General features: G+C 39.7%; 1 long non-coding RNA gene and 1 pseudogene across 1 annotated transcript; both read right to left on the reverse strand.

The window, feature by feature from the left end:
- Positions 1-5,859, reverse strand: part of LOC105240654 — a 13,121-nt pseudogene extending 7,262 nt beyond the window's left edge.
- A 3,824-nt stretch (positions 5,860-9,683) lies between these two features.
- On the reverse strand, positions 9,684-21,592 carry LOC117801009. The gene is made up of 4 exons (XR_004623308.1): positions 21,362-21,592; positions 20,896-20,980; positions 13,461-13,538; positions 9,684-9,705 (listed from the first exon to the last, which is right to left on the reverse strand). It is a non-coding gene; the product is annotated as an uncharacterized LOC117801009 (long non-coding RNA).
- Positions 21,593-25,791: the final 4,199 nt, after the last annotated feature.

The raw sequence follows: 25,791 nt of genomic DNA on the forward strand, positions 1-25,791 counted from the left end.
ACAACAATTGTTGGAGAGGATGTGGAGAAAGGGGATCCCTCCTACATTGTAGGTGGGAATGCAAGTTGGTATAGCCACTCTGGAAAACAGTGTGGAGGTCCCTTAAAAAACNAAAGTTAAAAATTGAACTACCCTATGACCCAGCCATTGCACTACTGGGTGTTTACCCCAAAGATACAGACGTAGTAAAGAGAAGGGCCATATGCACCCCAATGTTCATAGCTGCATTGTCCACAATAGCCAAATCATGGAAGGAGCCGAGATGCCCTTCAACAGATGACTGGATTAAGAAGCTGTGGTCCATATATACAATGGAATATTACTCAGCTATCAGAAAGAACGAATTCTCAACATTTGCTGCAACATGGACGGCACTGGAGGAGATAATGCTAAGTGAAATAAGTCAAGCAGAGAAAGACAATTACCATATGATTTCTCTCATCTATGGAACATAAGAACTAGGATGATCGGTAGGGGAAGAAAGGCATAAAGAAAGGGGGGTAATCAGAAGGGGGAATGAAACATGAGAGACTATGGACTATGAGAAACAAACTGAAGACTTAAGAGGGGAGTTGGGTGGGGGAATGGGATAGACTGGTGATGGGTAGTAAGGAGGGCACGTATTGCATGGTGCCCTGGGTGTTATACGCAACTAATGAAGCCGAACTTTGCATCGGAATCCGGGGATGTACTGTATGGTGACTAACATAATATAATTTAAAAAATCATTAAAAAAAATCTCAGATCCCCAGGGGAGGGTGGTCAATTGGGGCACGACCGCCTCAGGGAGGGGGGCAGGAGGGTGAAGGGGGGACAGTGTGATGCAGAGGGCCTCTCCTCGGGAGGGCTCTGGGGAGAGGGGAAGCATGCAGCCTGGCTCTATTCACTCCACTGTCCCTCACAGCGCAGCTCCTCCATCATGTCATCCTCCAGGGTGGCCTTCTGGACCCATAGCCGGGCCTCATAGCGGGAACTGGAGTCCAGTTTGACAGCTTCGAGGGTGAGCTAGGTCCCCCCGACAATGTGATCCCTGTGCAGGGCCTGCTCTGGGGTGCCGAGGGTGAGACAGGGTCCGTCGGCCCTCCAGATCTCTCTCTCACACACACACACACACACACACACAACCATACCCACGCACGTGGGCACAGGTACCCATGCATGCCACACAGGCCCATGAGCACACACTTACACTCCTCTACCCCCGTGCACACTGACGCAGGCGCACACACAAACATGCGCACACACACTCCTCTACACGGGCATACCTGTGCACACTCACATATACAAGCATACGTACTCATGCACCACTGGCACATTTGCATACAAACACACGTGGGCACAGTCAAGCTCCTGGCTCTGATCACACCCCTCCTCATTAGTCCAAGCTGACATCTTCCTCTGTGGGTGGCCCTGAGCTGCTGCTCCTAAGAGAGAGAGAGGCCCCTGGAGGAGTCAGCCCAGCATTACCTCCCAGGCCTCTTCCTGCTTCTTGAAGGCCAGCTCACAGCTGAGGCTGGAGGTCAGGGGCTCCGCACAGGACTTACGCTCCAGGTCAGGACACAACAGTCAGAGCTGACATTGCTTTGTAAGCCAGAGGGAGGTTCCAACTTCAGGGAAACACAGTGAGGCTACATATGGTGTGTGGTCAGCACGCCCAGGACTGGGTGGTCTGAAAGATGCTGGAGGACAGGAGAGCATGGTGAAGGCCCTCCCAGGAGGTCTCTGTCTCCTCCCTGGTGCCGTCTCCCAGAGAGGCTGCAGGTGGGGCAAGATGACAATGAGTTCCTCTAGCCCCTGCAGCTAGACAGGGTGTTTGGAACGTTGCCTGCCTCTTCATTCACAAGCCCATGTGACCTGCACGTGACTTGGCGGCACGTGACCGCCCCTACCGCCCACATGACTTGCCTGCTGCCGCCCACGTGGTGCTAATTAGGATCATTCCCTCTATCGACACTAGAGGGCTCTCGCTATGGGACTTCTGGTGGGGTGAGCACATGACACGCCCAGGGGAGGCACGTGACCTGCCCTGGCTGACCCAGGTGGTCCCAATTATGCTCATTAGTCCTCTCGGACATACACTGAGCCGGCTCTGGCACTTCCGGTAGGGCGAGCACGGGACCCGAGGGCGGGGGGGGGGGGGGGGGGGGGGGCCGCCTTCGAAGTGATCTGCTCCCAGCTGCCCCAGGTGCTGCTAATTGGCTCATTAGCCCTCCTGGCCCTAGAGGGCGCCAGCTAGGGCACCTTCATTCTTTTAATAAGAGCTACACCTCTTCTAACACTCAAAGTGTTTGCGTATTTATAACTAACAATTTGAATTTGGAAAGGAAGGGACAAAAAATTTTAAAGATATAAATTTAGAAATCTTGGCTATTTAAAAAGTCAGAAATGGGAATAAAATTCTGAAATTGTAGTGCACCTTGGTAGTTTCAAACCAATTGTTACTTTCAGAATTTGAGGATATTTTACAACAAATGGTATATATAACTCTGATATAAACAAAGTTCATATGTACGTTTTTTAAAAATATTTTTTATTTATTTATTTTTAAAGATTTTATTTATTTATTCGACAGAGACAGCCAGTGAGAGAGGGAACACAAGCAGGGCGAGTGGGAGAGGAAGAAGCAGGCTCCCAGCAGAGGAGCCTGATGTGGGGCTTGATCCCAGAACGCTGGGATCATGCCCTGAGACGAAGGCAGGCGCTTAACGACTGAGCCACCCAGGTGCCCCACCTTTATTCTTCTTTAAAACTTTCCTTTTAGGGGCACCTGCCTGGCTCAATTGAGCATGTGACTCTTGTCTTGGGGTTGTGAGTTTGAGCCCCACATTGGGTGTAAAAATTATTAAAAAAAAAAAAAAAGACTTTCCTTTTATGTGTTTCCATATAAATTTTAGAATAGGCTTGTCAAATTCTACCAAAAAATCTTGCTGGGAGTTTAATTGGCCTTGCATGGAATCAATGGATTGGCGTGGAGAAAACTGAAATCTTACAATATTGTTATTTTTTTAAAGATTTTATTTATTTGTGAGAGAGACAAAAGAGAGGATGAGCAGAGGGAGAGGGAAAGAGACAAGCAAACTCCCCAGTGAGTGGGGAGCCCGACTCGGGGCTTGAACCCAGGACCCTGAAATCACAACCCAATCCAAAGTCAGACGCTTAACCAACTAAGCCACCCATACGCCCCACAATATTATCAGATGACTTCCTGTTTATCAATTTATTTTTAAATGCTCTTTGTCTCATAAACTGGTATATAAATTCCGTAAGAGTAGAAGCTTTGTCCGCTTTGCTTACTGCCATATCCCAGAACTTAGAAGAATACCTGGCACACTGCAGGTTCTCAATTAGTATTTTTTGAAAGAAGCTAATTTATGTTCTACTGAGAAGCCTTTGTTATCCTGCTCTCTCCATTTTCTTTGTCAATTCAACTTATCCTTCAGATCTGAAATTATATGCCATTTTCTCAAGGGAACCTTCTCTGATCTCTCCACGTGGGTCAGGCTCCCGTTTCCTGTCCCCTGTTATGAAACCCTGCACATCTTTTTTAACACTTAGTTACTATTATACAATAATACTAGTTACTATGCAATATTATATATTATTTGATACCAGTCTCCCATTTAGAATGTAAGCTCTGTGATGACAAGGACCAAGCATATCTGAATTTCTGACTCACTTCTTTTCCCCCAGTACCGTATACAAGGCCAGCATCAAAAAAATTATTACATTATTTTCTAAAAGAGGCCTAAACTCTCTCTTCTGTTTCTTAAAAGTAGAAGTTATTATCTTGCCAACACTTTGGTATCCTAACATCAAAAACCTCTCCAGAAGTTTTCTGCAGCTTGTATCCTCTGGATTGTTTGGTGGACATTCTCCACAGACTTCCTGGAGTTGGGGGGGGGGGTCTTTCATGGCCCCTCATCCCAGATTGGCTGAATCAGAAGACTCCTAACCTGGAACTGGAGAAGCTGCATTGCTAACAAATTCTGCAAGTAACTGTTGCACTGGGGAGTTTGGCGTCCACTCCCTTGGATGACATTCATGACATGGCTGCTTTATCTCTCTGCACTCCACAATTTTCCTCACACTGCTCTGGGCCCAGTTACTCTTATCATGTCTGCCCATGCTGTGCTCTGCTTTTGCTCTCAAGGCCATAATTTCTCTTTGGCCATCTGCCCTCCAAGGACCACGGGAAGGCCACCCTGGCTGCCTAATTAAGAACCTCATTAATCTCATCTTTATCTTTCTGCTCATGCTGACCACCCCAGCTGCGGGGGCCACACACTGTCACAGCTCTCTGATCCAACTTCAGAGACAGTGAAAAGGAAATAGCCCAAGATTTAGGGAATTTTGAACCAGGAAACCAAAATTCGCTGTCTGTATGACACTGAAAATATCATTCAACTTCTCACTTCAGGTATAATAATAATACCTGCCCTCCCTATCTCAGAAATATTTTGAGAATCAAATGACACAATGTGTCGTGTCAGAACTTTGTGAATTTTAAATGGATGTATTCACATTAACTCTAATTGATAACCTCAATCATCCAACTCCTTTTTTTTTTTTTAGGATTTTATTTGTAAGTAATCTCTACACCCAACGTGGGGCTCAAACAGCCCTGAGATCAAGAATCTCGTGTTCCACCAACGGAGCCAGCCAGGTGCCCCTTAATCATCCCACTATTTGCAAGATGGGGGGCACTATTTATACCCTGAGGTGTTTAATGGGAATGGACATCCTTCTTAGTGCTGTTTTGTTCCTTCTAAGAAATAAACCAACTGGCTAATTATTGTTTTCTCTAACTTCAAAATGTCACATACACTGTACTTCTAGCTGCAGGGTAAAATCTTTTAACATTTTTGAACTTTTTTGTGCCAACCTTGCAGCGTAATACATGAGGAACTTCTTAACTAACCCTGCCTACTTCCCCAGCTGCAGATGGCCTACTTTTCTTCTTTCTTTCCTCCTCCTTTTTTTAAAATAAACTTTTAGTTTTAGAATATTTTTAGATTTACAGAATAATTACAAAGATAGTATAGTGGGTTCCCACATACTCTGATCCCAGTGAAAACTTATTCCCTTATTTATTGACATTTTATATTTGTATGGTACAGTTGTCACAGTTTACAAGTCAATATTGATACATTATTTTTTTTTAATTTATTTATTGGGGCACCTGGGTGGCTCAGTCACTTAAGTGTCTGCCTTCGACTAGGTCATGATTCCAGGGTCCTTGGATGGAGCCCTGCATCAGTCTCCCTGATCAGCTGGGAGCCTGCTTCTCCTCCTGTCCCTACCCCTGTTATGAAACCCTACACTTCTTTTTATTTATTTACTTGAGAGAGAGAGAGAGTGCAAGCAGCAGCCATACTTAACAGATTCAGTGTAAAAAAGTAATTCCATCTGATTTTTTTTTTTAAGATTATTCTTAGTGGGAGTACAAGTTGTAGCAGAAACACCTGTTAAGGAAGCTACTGTAACAGTCCAGGTTGGAGAAGATAGTGGCTTGGATTGAGCTGGAGCAGTAGAGATAGAATTAGAGATATTAACCATATTCCAGAGATATTTTTGGTATAAACTAGGGGACTTGTTGATACATGTAGATGTGGAAGATCAGGGACAAAACGGAATCAATCACCAAATTCTCAACATAGAGCTTCTATACCCCAGCCACACTCATCACTTTTCTTCATACTTGCCATGAGAGCTAAGGTCCCAAGCTCTTCCACTTACTGAATCCTCTGCCTGAATGCCCCTTTCTTCCCTAGTTATTGGAAAATAATTTCTCCTCAATACTCTTTCCTCTTTAGTATTCTTCACCACTTCTGGGAAGGTTTCCTCTGCAATGCCTCCCATGATTCCACGTTCCTGAGTTAAGGGGCTTTCCTTTCCCAGCCTGCACATACTTCTATGCTAGCTTATACCATCCCATATTGTACTGTTATTATTTGATTACATTTCTGTCCCTTGAAGGAATTGTGTCATTTCATAGTATAGTCCCTGGCACAGAGAGAGGAGTAAATGAATATTTAATTGATCGACTCTGTACTATAATTTCACAGGAACTGAAAAAAATATATTACTTATAATTTTCATATAAGAAAACCATTATCAAAGCAATCACTAGTATATCTAAAATGTAACTAATGTCATCTACATTGCACTTCAAACTTCTTATCTTTTGCAAGCACATTACTTTTTAAAACTTGCAATCTGAATGTCTCTTTTATTCTAAAATATATTTCCTAGAACTCTTTATTGAGAGACATCTGTAGCAGAGCCACATTATTTGTAAAGTTTCAGCAAATATTTCTTAATTCTATTATTCTTGGTTTCATGTAAGAACTTTAGCTTCCATTTCTAAAGTTAAGAATCCTTAGGGCACCTGGGTGGCTCAGTCGTTAAGCGTCTCCCTTTGGCTCAGGGTGTGATCCCAGCATTCTGGGATCGAGCCTCACATCAGCTCCTCAGCTATGAGCCTGCTTCTTCCTCTCCACTCCCCCTGCTTTTGTTCCCTCTTTCACTGGCTGTCTCTCTCTCTGTCAAATAAATAAATAAAATCTTAAAAAAAAAAAAAAATCCTTCATGTAAGTCAAAGAACCAAAGCTCCAAAACTGATTCATTGAAAATGTATTATGAACATTACCAAGATTGTGAGTGAGTGAGTGTGTGTGTTTCTATTCCTTTTCTTTCAGAATACTGTCTTTTGTTTCATTTCCACTAAATAAAAGTATGGTTATATAGCTTATTTAATCAGCTTGATTTATAAATTTAATCAGCATGATTATAAGGATATTTTCCTTCTTATAAATAAAGATATTTGCCTTGTATTTATTTTCATATTAGAAACATGAGCACAAGTTTGTCATACTTTTATAAATAATAGACGCTGCATTTCCTAAAATCAAGAGCAACTTTCTTTTTCTTTTCCTTTTAAACTATGTGATCCTTCATGTATTCAGTATTTGAAAATGCCGAGCTATATTGGGTAGTTATACAACAGCATCCTCAACAAAACTCCCTCCCCAATCCCCCTCTTCTTTGACCTCCCCATCCTAATGCCGGCCGACCCCTCATATAACATCATGTAATATGGTTGTTCCGTGTGGGAGCCCAGCCACAGAACTCGAGGGGAAGACTTAAGAGGTAAAGTAAGAATTCTACACGGAGTACAGGTGACCGGTGGAGTTTCCCACTCTGGATTGCAGGGGCCCAGCTTCTGAGGTTGCTAGGAAACAGTCACCCAGGTTACTGAGGGAGGTGTCGTCACTATACCAGTCAAGGAAGAGAGGCTCGGCACCATGTGGGTCCATGCCCTCTCCCGGCTTCTGGGAGAACAACTTTCAACAAATACGCTTCGTTCAACTTTTTATAGGTTCCTTTCAAGAGTTTTGTCAGGGGGAAAAAAAGTTCTCTTTAGTCCTATTGTCTTGTCTAATGCAGCATGCTGTAGTATAAAATACTCAGAAAGCTTGGAGTTGAGGTTAAACAAATGTAGCTATTTTTTAAAGCTTTTAAGACATCACAGTCTTAAAAATACTAGCTAATTCTCTGTGAAGAGACTCCAGCGTGGGAGTCAGAAAAGGATGGCTTATTTCCAGACCACAAAGACTCAAAGTTGGTCACTGAACTTATGCAAACTATAAATATTTTGCTATTTATTCTGATAATGTGTAGGATACTCTTTTTAATGTTTACTTGTTAGTTTGAGTCAATAATACCATTGTCGACATTTAAATTCCTAGAAGGCAGGATCTAATTCTATTGAACACACTCTATTTTGTATTTTGGACACTGATATGTGTACATATGGATGTTTCTAAAGTAATATCTGACGATAATATGGTTGTTTTCCTTCTGGGAAAACACCTCCTTTCCCCAGCATCATCAAATACAGATAAGATAGTCAAGGAGGCAGAATCAATTGAAAGTTTTGTTTTAGGAGTGCGTGGGTGGTTTAGTTTGGTTGAGCATCCGCTTCTATTTCGTCTCTGGTCATAGTCTCAAGGTCATAAGATGGAGCCCCAAGTCAGGCTCTTTGCTCAGCAGGGAGTCTGCTTGAGATTCTGTCTCCCTCTCCCTCTGCCCCTTCCCCCTGCTCTCTCTCTCTCTAAAATAAATAAATAAATCCTTTTAAAAAAAAGTTTTCTTTTAAATAATCTTTAACTATTAAAGAATTCTGACCTCTGACCCCATTTTATTTTTAGAAAAAGTTGACCCTTATCTATGGGGGAGGCCTATCTTTCTAAAAATGAGTATCTTGTTTTCATTAGAAAGCATTTAGCTGTAGTCTGGACTCCTCTTTGGGAAAGATTTCCCTGTTGCCACCATCTCCGGAACTTAGATGGGAAGTCTTTTATTTGTATTCCATACTGGCCGTCTTCATATTTTACTAAATCTACTATGTCTAAGCCAACTCAATCAAAATGCTGTTGAGCTTCTATGAAAGATTTTCAGGGCAGGATAATTCACATCTCTAGTGATAACTGTTAGTATGGAAAGAAGAAGGAGAAAGAGGAGAAAAAAAGAGGAGGGGAGGAAGAGGGAGAAATCCTTAGAGGAGCCCTGAAAACAATGATCCTTCTTATTTAAAACAGTTTCCCAGTCTCATCAGGATTTGAGCAGATGAGAATAGCAGAATATCAGGATATGCTCCAGTGGCCACTTGAGATTCCTTAGTGCCATACCATGCCCAGATTTCGTGCACCTTAGAAACTGAGCTTTTGCTGAAACATGAACAATAGCCACATCCTTTTCCCTTTTTCCCTAAACACAACTGAGAGCCCCAAATCTGATTTACATTGACCCTGAAGATGAAATTACTTAGAAATGATCCAGAACGACTTCATCAATAGGAAGTGGAAGTATTTTGGTTACTAATGTCTAGAAACATGCAATTAAGGCTGTGTGGTAGAGGCTTGTTATCCAGTATCCATTCTCCACTTCTTCACTTTGTAATGAAACCTTTGAATTTTAGCTGCTCACAATAAAAGCTACATTTCCCAGTCTGCCAAGCAGCTAGGCATAGTCACACTACTGAGTTCTGGCCCATGGAATTGGAATAGTAATAAACACACCTCTGCGTCTGGACTTAAAAGGTAAGGGTATGCCCTCCGTACACTTTTGTGCCAACTGGGATGTAGAAGTGATACTTACACTAAATAATTTGGACAATATGTTCATGGGAAATACCTTGTGGCAACAGGATTGAAGTCTGGATTCCCGGACAACCTCATAGAGCAAAGCTACCCTTCTAGCCTTAGAACACCAGCAGCCAGACTGTTTCATAAGAACAAATGAAGAAACAAATGTCTGAATGGTCAAGCCATTGTTGGTCTGGGTCTCAGTCTTGGTGCTGAACCTATCATCTAACACAGGTGAGTATGGCAATGAGTTAGATAGAAGAGTAACTACAATATCTGAAGACTAGAAAAGTAAAAATGATGTTCAAAAGGATGCAAAGGAACTCAAATGTAATCAAAACAATCACATCACAGGTGAAATGCTGAAATTTAAATTTTTAAAAAGATTTTAATTATTTTTTTGAGTGAGAGAGAAAGAGAAAGAGAGAAGGAGCTGGGGGAGAGGGAGAAGAGGACTCCAAGCTGAGTGGGGAGCCTGATGTGGAGCTCAATCCCAGGATTCCGGTATCATGACCTGAGCTGAAGGCAGATGCTTAACCGACTGAGCTGCCCAGGCGCCCTGAAATTTAAATGTAAATGTTTTTAAAAGCCTGATATATCATTTGAGGATTGATGACAGAATACTGAAATTGGTAAAAGTTTGGCAAATAGCAAAGAACATGCAAAAGCTTAGCAAACATCTCAGAAGAAATCAAAACAATCTTATCACAGATGAAAGGCTACATTATAGTTTTAAACAAGGAATAATCAGTATTTTGAATTGATAACAGTTTGCAGAAAGATTTGACGTCCCTTCTGCTCAAACCAGTGGAAAGGCAATGAAGATGTCTGGAAAAGATTATTACTATGAACCGTATGTTTAATATCTCAAATAATATTCATTCTTACGCCAATAAAATAGTATAAGGGAAGTATTAAGGAAGGATCAAAAAATTGACTCAACAACCTTAAAATGCTAAAAGATGGGTAAAGTGAGAAATGATAGGATCAAACACATAATAAATCTCACTACTGATTTCTAGAAATAATCCAAGTTCAAAAATTGTGTTTGAAAAATTGGTGAGAGAATCCTAGAGAATCCTATTGGTAAAATAGAAATGTCATCGAAAAGGGGTGCCTGGGTGTCTCAGTTGATTAAGCGTCATGATCCTGGGATCCAGCCCCGCGTCAGGCTCCCTGCTCAGTGGGGACTCTGCTTATCCCTCTCCTCTACCCCTTCCTCCCCCTCCCAACCCCCCCAAGTGTGTGCACTCTCTCTCAAATAAACAAATAAAATCTTTAAAAAAAGAAGAAATGTCATTGAAAAAGTTTGAGAAGAAATTGGTATATACTGATTTTTTAAATTTGTATTATTGGGGGCGCCTGGGTGGCACAGCGGTTAAGCGTCTGCCTTCAGCTCAGGGCGTGATCCCGGCGTTATGGGATCGAGCCCCACATCAGGCTCCTCTGCTATGAGCCTGCTTCTTCCTCTCCCACTCCCCCTGCTTGTGTTCCCTCTCTCGCTGGCTGTCTCTCTCTCTGTCAAATAAATAAATAAAATCTTTTAAAAAAAATTTGTATTATTGGTATGAGAGAAAGAGGGTGCAAGTGAGGTGCAGATATAGATAAGAATGGGGGACACTAAAAGTGAGTAGCAGTCTGAATTGTAATTTCAACTTCAAATGAACTTTGCCCTTGATTGGGAATGTGGGCAAAATTGACCAGATTTCATACATTTTATTCTTGTTCAGCACATAGTGGACGGTTTTCAAGATCAATAGTTTCCAAGCTTTTTAAAAAAGTGATACTAATCTGTTTTCAAAGATAATCTTGTGTAAAAGCCCAAAGTGCTTAGCAAGCAGTAAACAGCAGCTCTGCCTAAGGCTAAAGCAGAAGCAATCGCCAGGGCCCAGGACTCCACTCTGGCCACCCAGACTGCCTGCCTTTTCTGTATCTCTCTCTTCTCCTGCTCCAGAGGATTATTCAGAGGTAGGGATTCCTTGGAGTCTTAGAGGTTCCGTAAAGACTCATTTAAATGCCTTATTTATAGTCTTCCCAGTTTGCTGCTCTCTGATCAGTGATACCATTCACATCTATTTGCCTGGATAGCAAATACTGGTTTCCTAGTGGGAGGAAATGATAATCCCTTTTAACCAATATTTAGTACCCTTCACTTTGGTAAATATCAAGTTAAATTAGGTCTTGTTTTTTTCCATGGTAGGTGAGTTAACAGCTGGGCATTATTTATTACCCTTTCCTGAATGCAGATATAGAATCTCTGCCCACAATTTGAGAAACAGGGTTCAATAGTAACAAATATTTGGTCAGGTTCTGAATAAGAAGTTATTTAAAACTTTTTGGTTCTGGGGGCGCCTGGGTGGCACAGCGGTTAAGCGTCTGCCTTCGGCTCAGGGCGTGATCCCGGCGTTATGGGATCAAGCCCCACATCAGGCTCCTCTGCTATGAGCCTGCTTCTTCCTCTCCCACTCCCCCTGCTTGTGTTCCCTCTCTCACTGGCTGTCTCTATCTCTGTCAAGTAAATAAATAAAATATTTTTTAAAAAATTAAAAAAAAAAACTTTTTGGTTCTGGATTTTAAGAGAGGACAAAAAAATCTGGACATCTTCCTAACTTTTAGCACTTTTTACAAAGATGTCTCTCTTTTTCTCATCCACTTTTAAAAAGTGATTGACGATCTATTGGAAGTCAAGTTCTGAGTCACACTATATATTCAACCACTCATTCTGAGCCATCACTGATGTCTTGGGTTCTGTGCTCTGAGGACCATTTTGAAGATGAAACTGAACACTGAGTTCTGAACTTCCTGCTACTTCTGGCCAGACCCAGAACCACAGTGTACATTACACTGTAAGACTTATTAGTGATGGAGGGAAGAATACAATGCCTTTCCAAAAGTGTGTTTATTAATTCCCGGTAGGAGACATTAACTTCTTTAAATATGAAAAGTATGCATATCTTTTTAATAATTTTTATAATCTGAAATGAATATGAAATCTCATCATCATTAAGAAAAAAAAAGTAAACATAATTCCAATGCCAAATAATAGAAAAGAAAAACGGTCCACATCATATCAATCAACCAAATGTTTCATAACAATGTGTTGGTAAATTACTATCATTATTTAGTATAATTAAGAATTCTATAATAACACTTGTTAGTTTACTCGATTCAAAATTAAAAACTACCAAAATGGGCATTATTAATGCTGCAAAAGTTTGTTTTGTTTTGTTTTGTTTTGCCTGGCCATAGCATATTGTGATGCTCACTGGAAATAGAACTTTAAGGGTTAAGAGAAATAAACAGGGTCCAAAGTTTTCTGTGATTCTGTAGCCCTTTAATCATAGTGCTCCTGGAACAAAAGAAGAAGAGTGGGGATAGACTAGAACAGCTTCAGGGAACTAGCTACTTTGGAACACTAAACCATAGTCCCCGAGCAAATTCCATTTTAACAATAGCCACAGAGTCCTTTCTAAAGTATTGCCTCATCTTTAATATTTTAAACCCAATGCCTTAAGTGATATACTGGTTATTTTCCTCTCTCTAGATGATTCCTGCTTTGATGAGTTACTTTATGTCTCAGGGTTTCAGCACATGGTCTGCTGGGTATGGCAAAAACATTTCACATTTGCCTGCTGAGATTTCTGTATACTTCTGACAAGCTGTTGGATTTAGGGGTAAAGCAGGTTTTCTATGAATGTGCTTCTTTGTTCTATCTTGGGTTTTAAAATAATTTTCTTATAAATCCTCAACCTTTTTTTTTCTTATTGAAAGTGAATGAAAAATAAGCAGAAACCTTATTATAGCTTAGTTTGGGCCTAAGCAATACAATAGAAAAGCTTTGAAAATCCATAATCTTTGTGATTGAAAAGTTCATAGTTTTTGGCTTCATACATATTAAAGTTAAATAGACTCAGCTCTGTTGTGGGAAAACTATAACTTGAAATACCGCTTTCCAAGGTGTGGGCATAGTAGGTGCTTACCAGGTTCACATCAATTACTTTCTTTTGAGGCCATCGGGGGGTTCTTCCTTCGTCTACCCACAGAATTATTACTACGCCAAAGTAATCCCTGAGACTCTCACAGACCTGAAGTAATCATGCCCATGAGCATCTGATTTCTTTACTTACTATACTCTGAAATTGGACGTTCAAGCTCATCATTGTATTTCTTCTTGGGAGAGGGGCAGAGAGGAGCACAGGGTGGGGCAAGGAGCATGGGCTTTGGTGTTACCAAGACCTGTGAGTGCACCCAGAAGAGTCACTGCCCCTCCCTTGCCTCTGTCTCCTCCTATAAAATGGAAGAAGTAATACCTACCTCTAAAAGTGTCCGTGAAGAAATGAGATGACCTGCATAGCGTGTGGTTCGGCACCTTGCAATGGGAAAGCTCAAGAACTGAGCGTTGTTATTATTGTTGCCATTGATATCCAGCGTGTGAAGTATCAGAGGAGAAAAACAAACAAAACTTAAGCATTAATATATTTATAAAGGTGTATCTTCTGTGTCTGTACTAAGTTAGCACTTTTTACAGGTGATATGGAGAACATGAGAAACCTGTCATTTTCTGGAGAGTATACGGAAGCATCAGATTTCAACATTAAATTATCAAAAAATAATTTATTGTATATTTATATGAATATGGAGCCAGGAATAGCACTGGGAGGGGAAATGAAAAAACAAAAAATCCTGAGACTTTATGTAATATCCACTCAATCCTTCTAAGATTCTGGGTTAAACAACAATAGTTTAATTTTTCCTCTAGCCTTTAAGTTTTACCCTGTAATACATTTTGCTGTCACCAGAGTTAATAAGCTTTCTATTGGAAAGAGCCAAATGAAGGTCATATCACACTTTTTACTACTCTTTATTTTAATGATACTCTATAAATTTGATAATTAAATGACAGCTTAATAAGGCTATGAAACCAGAGTAAAGCAAAGGGCAACTAAGAAAAAAATCTTCCTAAAACATACATATCAATGATAAGCACTACCCCAGTTTACCCTTATAATATTACCTAGAAATTTTAATATACTGACTCTTGGCTCCTTCTTTCTTACTTGTAATTAAAATCACTCTATCCCAAATTACCTTTTTTAGAAAAACTTAATCCTCACCCTTCCTTGCACCATTCTGCAGCTGCCTTGCTTTTAACTTCTGCCCTGTTTTCTCTGGAGCTCCTTGTCTAACATCAACCAAGCACATCATTGCTTAAAATCTCCCCTTTCTTCCTCACTTACATAGACTGGCTTAATTCAATCCTTCCTTATTTTTAACTCATAGGATATACAGTAGAAAATCACTATATTATTTAAGATTTTGTCATAACAAGTAAGAAATTACACTGTAATTATTGATATGATAAGGCTCAAATCTAACATCTTGCTATTTGTTTTCTATATTTTCCATCTATTTTTTTTTGTTTCCTTTATTCTTCTCTTCTGCCTTCTTTTGTATTAATTGCACAAGTTATCTTATTATGATTTACCTCTTCTGTTAGCTTATTAGCTGTCTTTTGTCTTGTTATTTTAGGGTTGCTTTGGGGTTTACTGTGTACTGACTTTAACACGTCAGTCTGCCTTCAAGCAATATTTTGGCATTTTACATAGTATAAGAGACTTTGAATATTATATTTCTACCTCCCCCCCTCCCAGCCTTTGTGCTTTTGCTGCCATCATTGTACTGCTACTTATTTTATAGTTATCATAATACATTATTATTTTTGCATAGCAGTTATCTTTTAAAGAGATCAAATAATAAGGGGAAAACCATCTATTTTCCAGTGGAGATGCCCTTTCTGCCTGCTCTACATTCCTCCGTGCAGATCCATATTTCCCAGTTGGGTCATTGTCCTTCTGCCTGAAGAACTTTCTTGAGCAGTTCTTGCAGTGAAGGTCTGCTGGCGATGAATTCTTTCACATTTGGTATGTCTAAAAAAGTACTTATTATGCCTTTGTTTTTGAGAGATATTTTCACTGGGTATAGAATTCTGGATCATGGTTTTTCCCCATTTATAGATGTTGCTCCAGCATGTTCTCTTTTGCACTGTTTCCAGTGAGAAATCTGCTGTAATCTTTGTCTTTGTTTCTTTCTATGTAAGGTATCTTTTTTCTTTCGCCTTTGGCTCCTTTTTTGATGTTTCCCTTTATCACTGGGCTTGAGCAGTTTGAACATGATCCTCTGTGTAATTTTCATTTCCTGCACTTTGGCTTCATTGAGCTTCTTGGTTCTGTTGGTTTATACTTCTCATCACATTTGAAAATTTTTCGGCTGTTATTTCTTCAAATATTTTTTTTTTCTGTTCCTCACTCTCTTCTCCTTCAGAGAGTCCAATTACATGTATATTAGACATCTTGATCGACTTTTTAAAAAAATTTTCTTTTCTCTCAGTTTTATTTCAGATGGTTTCTATTACTATCTTTGAGTTCACTATTTTTTTCTTCTGCAATGCCTGCCTAATCCTCTGTAATTCTGTCCAGTATATTTTTATTTTGCATATTGTTTCATCTCTGGAAGTTAGAGTTGGGTCTTTTTGTATCTGCAAGGTCTCTTTTTCATTTTTTGATGATGTGGAATATAATTATAATAATTGATCTAATGTCTTTGTCTGCTAATCTTAATTTTGTCAGCTCTGGGTCAGTTTCAATTGATAACTTTTCTACCTGTTATAGGTTATATCTTCCCGCTTCTCTGTATAGCTGGTAATATTACATTGGGTATATTATGCATTTTAACTTTTTGGATGCTAGATATTTTTGTATTTCCATAGTATTGTTGGACTTTGTTCTAGGACACAGGCTAAGTTACTTGGAAACAAGTTAATCTTTTTGTGTCCTGCTTATAAGATTGGTAGACAGAAACAGAGGAGCACTGAGTTTAGAGCTAATTATGCCTCACTATTAAGGCAAATAGTTTTTATATATTCTCTAGTACCCTCTAAACCTTGAAGTTTTTCTGTCTGATGGGCAGGGCATGGGCATTATTCCTAGCCCTGCCACTTTGAATCCATTTGGGTGGTTCTTTCCCAGCAGAAGACATATGCATCCTGGCCAAAGGTAAAATTTTCTCCTTTCATGACTGTGCTTATCAGTACACAACTGAATATCTGAGAGGACCCTCTGAAGGTTTCTGGGGTTCTCTCTGTGTATCTCTCTTCTCTCTAATACTCTCTCCTATGAACTCTAGCTGCCTTGGTTTCTCAGTTCTTCTACCTACCTTCTAAGTTCAGGGATTCTTCCAGATTCCATCCGAGTGCCCCCTTCCTGTGCTGTGACCTGGCAATTCTCTGAGCATACCATACCCCAAAGCCATGAATGGATCAATAATAATAATAATAATAATAACAACTTTTGGACTTAATAACTTATGAACTCTATAACTTATAGAGACAAGGGTCTCATGATACACAGAAAGACTGAAATCTCATTCTCCAAGTAGGCCTCTCCCTAGGCAGTGATATTCTTGATTGTACATGATCCTACATGAGGAGGAAAAAAGCAGTTGGAAGGGGACAGAGGGAAAGGGTTTTGAGGGAGTAGGCATAGCAAAAATGCATGAGTTCCTCATGGGTCATATATCAGGAGAGCAGAACTTTAGCCATCTTGCTTGTACCCCAGCGAGATGGGAATTCTGCCTGTTGAAGTGACCCCAGCAGCAAGAAGCAATAGTGTACACCATTCTTGAGGCTGTCAAAGAAGTGGTTCCTCTGAAAACTACCACACGTGTCCCTACTGGAACCAGCAGATGGACATCTGTCAGATAGAACGCACAAATGCTCAGTCAACATTAACCAGAGAAGCAGTGATGTACCATGATTTTGTAATGGGTTCAACTAAATAAAAAGACTGATGGCTGTTTCCTCTCCTCCCTGCCCTCAAGCCCAAGAGAGCTTGAAAAGGGAGAGGAAAGGAAGAGCAGTAAAAAGGCAGCTCTTAATCCCCTGTCCTTGTCCTCTGAGCCACAACAAAGCCAGGAATATTTGGAGGGAGATGAAATTAGAGTTTTTAACTGAAGTTGACCGGAAAGTTATGTATTTACCTAAGAGTCTGTTGGGAGATCAATGGTTAGAGAAAAATAAAACCACTTCATGTTTGTTTCCCAATGACTTCAAACTGCTAGATAAATTGGTTACATTTTTATCCCTAGCACATAAGAGCTATTTGCTAAATTAATCAATAAACCTTGGTTATTTGGAATTGTAATTTTTAGACGATATGAGTAAATAATGCAAATAAAAATACGTCAGGACTGCATCTTAGCCATTAAGCAGCCACCTGGATGTTCCCCCATTTATTCTGGTCAATGGAACTCCGTCATATGAAACGGATTCTTGAATATAGAAAAATTATTTTTAAATTTTCTTTCTACTATCAAATTGGATATTACTTTTGTGTTGTTTTCAATATTTGTGATGAATTTCTCCCTTTCTCTACATTAGGAAAAACAAGATGGTTTTACACATATCTGTGTGACAGTTCTTTGCTGTAAAAAGATAAGTGACCTACTCAAAATAACCCACACCCTCATTTAGCATCAAATGTTAACCCATGAATTTATACCACCATGTGATAGGTAGACTCTACCACTAGATGGCCTGATCCTCTCAAAAAAAAAAAAAAATACGAGCAATTGAATATTGGAGATTTTAACACTAATTGCCTTGTAAGGAAAGTGAACCTTGTAAATTCAAGTAAGTATACGAGACTGACGTATTTTCATTGCAATAAATAAGCTTTAATTGACTTTTCTTAATATTTTTAAAAGATATTCCCACTTCTACTAATACATTTTAATTAATTACTCTCTATTTCATCTTTTTCCCACATGGTATGTGCTATTTTTTTCCTAATGCCTTTTAAAATTCTCAGAATATCTTGCTATGTTAATCATTAGGAATAAACTAATTCCCATTATCACACATTTTTCCAAAACACATAGTTATACTTTCATCGTCAGGAAGATACTCATTGTCTGAAGCATTTCATTGTGTGGGGGTGGGGGGAGGGAAAGGAGGCTTCATGGTTAAAAAAAAAAAAAGTCCATTGCTCTTCCATAAAAATCCTTTGGAGTTCATAAAGCATTAAAATTCTTTAATAAATAAATACTTTCAATATAATTTTCTTTTACATTCATAGAACTTGCAATTATTCGGGGCTGAGCATTAATTCTGCAGCTAATTTGGAGACCTCAAATCCCTGTTCCTCTCATAGTACAAGTTGCCTTTAGGTTATTTCCCTGCTCATTAGTACCTCGACCACAAGATGGACAAGGAAAACAAAAGCTCTGTTCTTTTCGAAATGCACTCCTGGAATATAAATGACTGGGGCTGCAATAACTCATGTCCTTTATTTAGAAAGGAAATAGAAAAGAATTAAAGATGAGATGTGTCAGGCACAGCTTTCCGTACCAAGCCCCACAGGCATAGCAAGGCTGAGACAAGTCCAGCTTTTAAAAAGCAGGAATACAAGATCTCTTGTCTAGGTTCTTGGAATTTTCCTCCATTCATACTTGTGAGCATGATTAAAACTGCCTGACGTTTGGCGCTTTCCGTGATCGTGCCATTTTGTAAGCCCAGAAAGGTGACACCACCTGTACACAGACAATATACGTGTTTCTATGAAACCTCCACTTTATTATATATTCATGTACAGTTTGGGTACTTCTTATCTTTGCCAAGATTCCAGAAATTGAGCCCTGAGGGGATGCCGAGGTTAGAGCTAGGGCAAATGACCAAAATCAGGGTTACTAATCCATGGGGATAGAAATGCCTTAGGGATACTTTGTTAAAGCTATCCTGGCTGTGTTCAGAAAGTAAAGTTCAGACTTGCTGAAATTTTTCCAATTAATCTATGAACCACAAATACATAAGATAATAACAATTGCTTTCTGGAGTTATTAGAGGTATTATTATTATTATTGGAGGATTACAGATGTAATCCTAGTACATTAAAAGATGCTCAAAAAACTGCTATTGTCATTAAATTGAGCTATAATAAAATATAGTCAGTAATGACAATAATCTTTGTTATTTAATTATTTACAGTACCTACTAACCAATTTATATTATTATTGGATAATTTAGAAGGTATCTCAGAACCTGGCAGTATCTCAGGGTCCTTGGCCCCCTTATCCAGTCAGTCACCATTATCCGTTAGAGCTCTGAATGAACCCAGCAGTCCTATATAAGCTAGCATGAATGGCCCCATCCAAAACCCCTTAGAATTTCTATCAAACTAAATCTGACCTCTCTGCCTTCTATATCTTTTTATGACCCTTTCATATCTTGATTCCACACCCTCCACTATCTCCGTGGATTACTAACCCTGACTTTGGTCATTTGCCCTACCTCTAACCTTGGTATCCCCTCAGGGCACAATTTCCGGAATCTCAGCAAAGATAAGAAGTACCCAATCCGCCACTTTCACACTTGTGGGAGGCTTGTCTGATGGCCAAGGAAATTCAGGCAATCAGACTTTACTGATTCTGATGAAAGTAGCAGACACATTTCAAATTAGCTTCTGCAAAAGAATTTATTGGCAGTGATTCTGACTCCAATTCCAGTGTGGAAGTCGGGAGTCCCCACACTACCAAACAATTCTTCTATACCAGCTGCGTGTCCTACAATTCAACTCATTTCTGACACTGTCCACCTGAAGATAGCATCAGATCCCACAGGTTAAGGGCTCGGTCCCACAGGACTCCCCCTCTCCACCACCTTTCAGAGGCCAGTCACAAGCCCCGATTATCACTTGTGTTTCTGAACAACTGGCTGTAGATTGGAGGGTCTAATGCCCCACTCCCTTACTTTCAATTAATTTGGTAGAATGGCTCACAGAACTCAAAGAAACAGTTGACTTGCTAGATCACCTGAGTAGGGTGAAACTGAGTAACTCATTTGAAATAGAGTCAGGAGGCCAGAAAGGGGAGCTCCCATGGCCCACCACTTGTGATCAATTGCAGACCCAAACCGGAAGAGTACTTCACATTACCAACATGAAAAAGCCTACTTTACTATTCCAGCAGGAGAAAGGCATAAATGCTCCTTGTTTGTCAACAAGCTCAGCCAATAAGAAAACGGTACAACTCAGGCAATGACAATCCATCATCACCCTGAACTCTCAGTTTCCCACAATAGACTTTCAAAGCAACTTCTCGTAATCTCCTCCTTTTCTCTATAAAGTAACAGTCCTCTCCTTTGATCACTGGACTTGACAATAGTATGACAGAGCTTACATGTCTGAATTGAAACTCCTCTGCTATTCCTGAATAAACCCATTTTGCTGGTGAAATAACTAGCTATTTTAATTGTAAGTTCAACATTATAAAAAGACCTCAGGGTATAATTTAGGAACAGGCAGATGGCAGAGATATATAGGACAAAGTAAACAGAGGCACAGAACTTCTGTGACCTCTCTGAGCACACCACTCTCCCCAAATCTCCACCTGTTGACTAACCTGGAAGTTCTCTGAACCCTATTCTTTCAGGGGTTTATGAAGGCTTCACTTTATAGACATGACTGATTAAATCAGTGGCCATTGGAGACTGATTGGATCTCTAGCCCCCACCCATCTTTCAGGTGGGAGCAGGGGGAACTGAAAGTTCCAACTGTCTAATCACATGGTTAGTTCTCCTGGCAATCAGCCCCCACCCTTAAGTGGGGTCCAAAAGTGCTGCCTGCAACGTTATTTTTATGTAGCCAACATAGCTTTCAAATTAATACCGTCTTTGTTCATGGGAAGATTTCAAGCTTACCAGACGTCTCAATCCAAATTGCAAATTCTCAGGAAAGAATATGATTGGCCCAGTCTAGGTCCATTGTCCACCTTGGCTCAATCAGCTACGGACAAGAAACAGACTCATGTAATGCAAATATAGCAATCCAGGGTCCACTCTTATGTTCTCAGAAAAGAGATGTGTCATCAGATACCCTGAATGGTGTCTTTTACGTGGTATCTCTCCTATTTTCCCCTTATTTTCTGTTATCATGCTACCATTCCTGGCCCTTCAAGACAAGTAGACCTGCCCATTCATTGCTCCCCAATACTTTCCTTTCCTTTCCTTTCCTTTCCTTTCCTTTCCTTTCCTTTCCTTTCCTTCTTTTCCACCTCTGACTTCTTTCATTCACTTTCACTTCTCTCATTTTAACTTCTTGGTTCATACGTCAGCTTCTGTTTCTGTTCCTGGTCTGTTTCTGATTTTGTACCCTTTGACCACTTACCTGGCACATTGAACTTCAATTTTCCTCTATGATTTGTGCCTTAGCTTTCTTCTCTTGACCCAGCAAATCCACTGACCACCTCAGATGAGGGATCCTGTTAATAATCACTAAACTCCCTTGGGGAGCCTGGCTGGCTCAGTTGGTTAAGCGCCTGCCTTTGGCTAGGGTCATGTTCCCAGGGTCCTGGGATCCAGTCCCGCATTTGGCTCCTTGCTCAGCAGGGAGCTTGCTTCTCCCTCTCTCTCCTGTTCCCCCTGCTTGTGCTCTCTCTATCAAATAGATAAATAAATAAATAAATAAATAAATAAATAAATAAATAAAATCTTAAAAAAAAAAATAATCACTAAGCTCCCAGAACACCACTCCCTGGTCCTTTGCCCATTTCAGCAATGGTCCCATGTAAGGGGAGAGAGAGAACACAAGCCTGTTACTGCTTCCAAATGAGTACAATATTCCTAGAACATTCCTTTGATCATATCATTCCTTGCCTCAAAAATTCTTCCGTGATTATTTAGCCTGATAGTCAAAGGTCTTTCAAAGTTAGGTTCCGAACTACTTTCTCAACCTTTTCTCTCATTATTTCTTTATGTGAAGGTTCTAGTTCATGCACATTCCCTAAATGGTTTGCACCAAATTGTATTGTGAGTCTGTTGTATGCCTGGCACATGGGGCTCAATATATACTTGTTGCCTGTGTGAATAAATGCACAGCAAATGTTGGTCTGGTGTAATTTGTTTTATTTAACCCTGAACAGTTTTCAGTGTATAGCTATATGAGAGATGTGAGAAATTATACTGAATTGGTACTGACCCTATGGCATACACTAGTTTTAATATTTTTCTTTTTTTTTTGTTTGTTTTTTTTATTTTTAAACCAAAATTCCGATGACAACATATTTCCTATTTGCCTTTTTTTCATAAAAATAGAGTGTAGAATAAAAAGGGAAAATATCCTAGCTATTTGCATATGCTGGTTGTTTGAATTCCAAGATAAACAAAAATTTACTGTATTCCTAAATCCGTCCTTTACTAAATGCCAGGAACTTGAGCTGTATTGTGAAGCCATCTGTAATTTTTTGCCCCAGGATCTTTTGGCCTCTGGACAATACTGTTGCTTATCCTCTTTATCACCCTTAGCCAAGTAAAATGAGACAAAGCCTGTTTTGTATGCAATAAGAGGAACCACTTCAAGTTAAATTCTTTAGAGTCTGTTCTCACATTATTTTGTGTCACAGATACAAAATACCTTGAACTTCATTCTCTAAAATCTGCCTTTTGGAGGTCAGAATGAATCACAAACACTAAAAAATGATTTAAGTATTAACATTTATTTGCTAATGTATGGAGATACTCTATTGTCAAAGAGATGTTTTACTCTTAAACACTGTCTCTTTTAGCTCACCACATAAACCAAACTTTAGTGTGGCTATCAATAAATATTTGTTAAATGAATGAATAAATGAATGAAAACAAAGTAAGAGAAATGTGCATTTTTAGTCAATGGCAGCCACATTATTTTTTTTAAAGATTTATTTATTTATTTGGGAGAGAGAGAGAGAGAGAGAATGGGGGAAAGGGCAGAGAGAGGGAAAGTGAGAATCCCAAGCAGATTCCCCACTGAGCTCAGAGCCCCACCTGGAGCTTGATCCCAGGACCCTGAGATCATGACCAGAGCGGAAATCAAGAGTCAGCTGCTTAACTGACTGAGCCACCCAGGGACCCCAATGGCAGCTACATTAAATGGAGTTAGATACAGGTCAAATTTTAAAAGGAATTAAAGAAAATAAAATACCTAATAGAGTTAACTAAATTCATTCTATTTTCTTCATTCCATAACTATCTTTCTCCTCTTTTCTTTAAAAATGAAAATTGCATTTTAAAAATTTTGATCTTAAGAATTTTCAACATTTACATTACCATAAAAAATTAAATGCTATTTACTGCTTCTATACTGGATTTTTTAAATGCCTTTTATCATGGCATATTGATCTTTAAATTATTTTATTCAATTTGATAACCATCATGTTTGCAAAGGGGTGTCGGGGCAGGGCTGGCATGGTGTCTCAGCCTGAGTTCCTAAAATTGATGCTGTGATAATTTTTGGATGAAGGTTTCTTGGGTTTGTTTTGTAGTGGTAAAAACCTGTCTTATTAAAGGGCCATTCGATCCTTGCTTTTTTAAAAATCATAATCAAAATCTCTTTAAAGACTTTTTAAATTCCAGAAAATGTTTATTATATATGACACTCATTCATGAAAGTTATATTCCAACAACTTTTCACTTATAATATTAGAAATCATACTGCCAATTATTTTTAATTTATGATATATTTTTGAGCTCTTTTAATATATCTACTAAGACTAATAGCTTACTAATAGACTGAGGGTCCTTACTCTATGTCAGATATTATGTTGGGGTTTTATATAAATTATCTCACTGAATCCTCACAATAACCCTATTTGTGCCCATTATGCAAATTAAAAAACAGAAATTGAGGAGCAAAGCAAGGTTCTCAAGATCACACAGCTGACAAATGACAGGACCAGGATTTGAAACCAGACTCATCTGATGACAGAGCTTCTGGTCTTCAAATATGCAACATCACAGTGGGGTCGTCCTCCTAGTAACACAGTCCCGCTTGGGGGCATCTCAGAAAAGCAAAGCGTTGAGGCAGACCTTTCCTTTGGCATACCTTCAGGTCTTCAGTACAGATTAGTATTTGCCTGCTTGCCCAGAGACAAATGGAATCTGTACAACAGAAAACAAGTTAGGAGCTATTGCATTTTTAGGGTTAGTGCACTGTGGTAGCTCCTATATCCTGGTACACCAGACCCTTTGTCCTTTGGGAAATGGGTTAAAAACAGCCTTCCTTAATTATGGAAAGAAAAGATGAAAGAGAAGTGAAGTCTGGAGAGCTGCTTTAAATTGTGTGTGAGGATGAGAGGATGACTGTTTAAGGAAAAATAAAGGGACCCTCTCTACCCCAACGGGAGAAAATATCTACTTCCCTCCTGCTCATGCAAGCATCTGGATTTTCCTCTTTACCTGGTCCTGCATGAATCTGACACCTCTGGGAGTTTTTCAAAGTTAACTTGTTCCCAAATGGAATGCAAAGGAACAGCATGCTTTTACATTTCTGTTTGCTGGTTTAAGCCAAGAATGGTGCTTCTAGATAGCAGTGGGAGTTGGGTATGTGGCTGAGTGCAGCACGTGGTCCCTTAATTTTGTTAAAGTTCCATCCCACAGACTGAGGTTGTTAGATGTCATCCTAAGTGCGTGTTAAATATTTCTCACTTGTGAACTTCGACCTTAATTTATTCTAGACAGGCCATGTGTAGCTACTCACTTTTAAGCCCTGACACCAACATTCCTCTTGTGTCAATGTTTCAGGTCATACTCCTTGGGCATCAAGTATTCCCAGAAACAGTCTAGCATTTCCAAACATTTTTTTAAAGACATCACTGATGGCTCTTGGAAAGAAAGACCAAACTAGCATGCTAAAGTGCAATTTCTAAAGCTGAATATACAATAGCTTTTTTAAAAAAGTTTTTATTAAATTCCAGTTAGTTAACATATAGTGTAATATTAGTTTCACGTGTACAGTTTAGTGATTCAACACTTCAATGCAATGCCCAGTGCTCTCATCACAAGTGCCCTCCTTAATCCCCATCACCTATTTCACCCATCCCCCCACCTACCTCCCCTCTCTGGTAACCATCAGTTTGTTCTCTATAATTAAGAGTCTAAGAACACAATAGCTTTTTATTTATTTATTTTTTTTAAAGATTTTATTTATTTATTTGACAGAGATAGAGACAGCCAGTGAGATAGGGAACACAAGCAGGGGGAGTGGGAGAGGAAGAAGCAGGCTCATAGTTGAAGAGCCTGATGTGGGGCTCGATCCAACAACGCCGGGATCACGCCCTGAGCTGAAGGCAGACGCTTAACCGCTGTGCCACCCAGGCGCCCCCACAATAGCTTTTTAAAAGGTATTTTTGCAATACTCTGATCCAGTTTTCCCCTCATGTTAAGTTAAACAGATTTGCATTTCACACACACGCACTTTCTCTCTCAACCTCTCTCTTCTGGGAATGAGCCTTCGGTTCCTCAGCCCTCTCTCATACCAACCCTATCACTACACTGAAAGTGCTTTGTTAACATCACCAGAAAATTTTATATTGCTAAATTCCAGTATCTCTTTTCAGTTCTTTTGCTGTTGTTAATCCAATTAAGTTCCCCATCCCTTATTCATATAGCAAGACATACAGAAATTTAGTCCAAACAAATGTTCCCTTCCACCCACTCATGGGGGATAGATGCGGCATGATGCAGAGGATTTTTCCAGGACTCCTCAAAGTCCCTAATAGGACATGCTGCTGCCAGTGACCATGTCTGCACCAGGTGGAATCTTGCTAAATCCAAGACACTTAA

The sequence above is a fragment of the Ailuropoda melanoleuca genome, chromosome 2 (genome assembly GCF_002007445.2).
Source record: "Ailuropoda melanoleuca isolate Jingjing chromosome 2, ASM200744v2, whole genome shotgun sequence".
NCBI classification, from domain to species: Eukaryota; Metazoa; Chordata; class Mammalia; order Carnivora; family Ursidae; genus Ailuropoda; species Ailuropoda melanoleuca.